The following is a 3,657-nucleotide window of genomic DNA, read 5'->3' as shown; positions in this document are numbered from 1 at the left end:
TATATATATATATATATATATATATACACATAATGTGGCTGAATGGTTGCAGTTATCCTCCAATGCAGGAGTTAGGGGTTTGATTCCACCAGCAGTCACATGTTGAAGTGTCCCTGGGCAAGACACTGAACCCCTCATTTTCTCTGATGTGTGTCCCATCTGTGTATGAATGTGATCTAAAACAATGATTAGTCTTTGTATAGATGTAGTAAAGTGCTGTATAAGTGGGTAAATGAAGATACAGATTGTAAGGTATATTTACCATGTATACATATATTATATTTATATATTATATTTCATGATGGATTTTTGTACAATGGGTCAATGTTTTTCAGTAGTTTCCTGTGGATAATCAATGAACCAGAAGAGGTAAAGCAAAACTTCAATCATCCTTCCAAACATATAAGGGACCAAAGCTTGCTGTGCTGCACATAAAACCTGAGCTGAGATTGGAAATATTCCGAAAGTCCTACAGTAAATACAACTGTTATTCAACTAACAATGCAAACTTCATTTCAATTGTTTCAGTTGTTACATTCACCTTTTCAGATACATAAACTTCAAGGACTTCAGTTGAGATATAAAATTATTTGTGCTGAAAGGCAAAACTGAAAGAACAAAGGCGCCACAACAAAGACAACCATCACTTCTCCACTAAATGAGCCCTTAATGCACTCAAATAAAATATGTAAATGCACCTAATGACAAGAGAAGCAAATTGGCAAGCAATATTATAACGTTATTTTCTTTGTTTCTCTGTTAAGCAGTTTTCCGTTTTGCACAGGTTCTATTAATCTGTCTAAAACACATTTTTACTAAATAGTCACACCAAAGCTCTCTGTGATACTAACAGCCTGGCTTTGCAAAGCAGCTTTATGAATGTTAATATGTGGTAGATATAAGAAAGTGTCATATTTGGGTATTAATCTTGCTCACTGTTTGTATTAAAGCATCTGTAGGACAGTGTAAACAGATGTTGTCTTCACAGTTAAGTAGTTCATAAGACGGATGCAGACGAAATGTTCTTTTTTAGTTATCTTTGACATGCTGCTGGGTCAACTGCTGCTGCATAAACAAGCATCAAGGAATAAAAGCTTCATCTAGCCTGTAAATCTTCTGAGGGTTTCACCGTGAGGGTAGAAAAATTTCTCTCCAGACTTTCTTGGGAGCCCAAATTGCTGATGAGTAGCTTTTGCTATTATGCTAACAAATGGCCCGGCATATTAAGGTGAACACCTTTCTAAAAAGCTATTTACTGTATGCTGATGTGAAAGAATCCCAAAAGTAAAATAAATGTATTCCCTGTCTCTCTCGATAACAACACAGTGGTGTTAATGAACAGAGCATCTGGTCCCTTTCTTTGTCTCCTCCAGGTAGAAATGACAGCGGGTCTTGTTAAAGAGAAAATGTATTTTATTAACTCTCCTGCAGTGGGTATTTTTAATGCTTAACAGGATATCTCAGAGTATATTTAAAGATGGTTATCTAACAGGTGATACTGAGATGCTTTTCTTTATCTTTTTTTTTATTTTGCACTAAGAACTCTGCTGTTTTTGATAAACATCTTGTTTAAAGAATTTACAGAGTTATATGGTAATACGAGCATGCACACTGGAGTCTGTCAAACAGTTAGTGGGGACAATAATGAAGAGCCTTTAAATGCAGTACAAGTTGGTTGGTGTTGATGTTGAAACATTTTTCATACACAAAGATCCATGGGAATGATTCTCAAAAAGTGTCAATATCTTTCATGATACATTAACGCGTTACAATTTTCTTTCTGCAAGCCGTCATACAATCTTTCTTTAAAGATTTTTGTTTGAGGGCGAGAATGGCTCAATCGACAGAATGTTTGACAAGCTGGGTCATTAACTTATCAGTGAACCCAGTCTGCGTTAATTGATTGAATTCATGACCATTATAAAAGGCATCTCCACTGAAGAAAAACAAAATTAAAATAAAATAATGGACACCAATGGGAGAAATGTTGGCTGTAAATAGTATGTCTTCTGCCTTGCCTAATTAAAGAAAAGTGACAAAAAAGAAAAAGTATTTCTATGTACTGTAGCATCTTGACCATCAACCATTATTTGTGAGTATATCTGTTGTTGGTAGCAATATGTATTGCAGCCTACACATCTCGGATATTTATTTTGAACTTAACAGGTAACCAGAGTAACCTTAGGTGTCTGATCAATGCCGTAGTTTACTTTCACTCCCATTTTCCAAAGTTAGGGAGTAAATCTGTGTTTTATATTCCACATTTTCTGACTTGCATGCTATCACTCCCAACAATGATTCATTCTACTTCTATTTACTCACACCTATTAAAACCTTGCAATTAAAAGCAATCCTAACATTCTATACCAGATAATTGCCAGGTACATACTTGGTAAATGCATGTTTATTTGTACTAAGTATGTACATACCAAGTAAGTACCCTGTGCATACTCACTAATGCCCCTTTTCCACTGTCACGGCGCGGGTCGGATATTTCCGGGTTGAAGCGCGTTGGAGGTATTTCCACTGTTCCAGAAACCGGCTCGTCTCGCTAAATTCTGGCCCGGCTTCTCAAGGGTTCCGAGCGAGCCGCGCCGTGACGTCAGAAACACTGTCGGTCACTGATTGGTCGGGGGGAGGAGCCTGTGGAGTCTTTCCAAACAACCCGATCCACCATTTTTTTCTCTACCGCTTGCCATGAGCGATAACTCGAGGAGCGTATCTTTTAGTATTTTGAAGCTATACAACAACAATAATATCAAAGCCGTGGTCAAATGCAGAAGTGCAGGTGTTGCTGTGCTTGGTGGCCGACGAAAAAAGTCAAAGCGAGCTAGATGGAGGATTGGAGGGTGGTTTGGACACGACTACTGCTCTACTTGAACCATTTATAGAAGATGGTGAGTGTTTTCTAACTTTAAACATATTTTAAATTACTCATCCCATCGGTTCTGAACATATTTTTAATTAACAAAAGAGGCTGACGCCATAATAGTACAACGTCGGTGCTACGATGCTAAGCTAATTTGCATAAATGCTAACTGTCCTCCGGTCCCGTTTCTCACTGTATTTTATCCAGAACGTCTTTCAGCGCGTGATGGTTCATCTCTGAACTCCACATTAAACCCTCCAAGCCTCCCGGCTCCTGCTCCTGCTCCATCAGAGGAGTCTGCACCTGACAGGTCTCCATCACAGCCCACCTGCACCTCACAGAGCAGCACAACGCTGCAGCTTCTGTGCTCGGTAAGAACAGATGCAACATGTTCCACATCACTTTATTTGTGCCGATAAGGACTTGATTTATTTTATTTTTAAAGTAAAAAACTAAAATGTTGAATAAATACTGAATTGGGATGAAATTATGTACACAGGGTCCCAGTTACAGACAACAAAACGTAAAATAAAAACAGTAATAAGATCTAAGATATGAACTAAGAAAAATATCAACTAAAAAACATCTACTAATAAAACACTAAGCACTAATAGCAGTAAACAATCAAAACAATACGTCAAACAGCAACATGAACTTGAGTTTGTGCAGCCTCATGAATATATAACACTGTGAAGAATCACATCATGTAGCTGCTGATCAGTTTCATGTTGCTGCTGATCAGTTTCATGTTGCTGCTGATCAGTTTCATGTTGCTGCTGATCTGTTTC

The sequence above is a fragment of the Nematolebias whitei genome, chromosome 6 (assembly GCF_014905685.2).
Source record: "Nematolebias whitei isolate Nwh7 chromosome 6, NemWhi1, whole genome shotgun sequence".
NCBI classification, from domain to species: domain Eukaryota; kingdom Metazoa; phylum Chordata; class Actinopteri; order Cyprinodontiformes; family Rivulidae; genus Nematolebias; species Nematolebias whitei.
The sequence above is the reverse complement of the archived record's forward strand: the minus strand, read 5'-3'. Positions refer to the sequence as shown.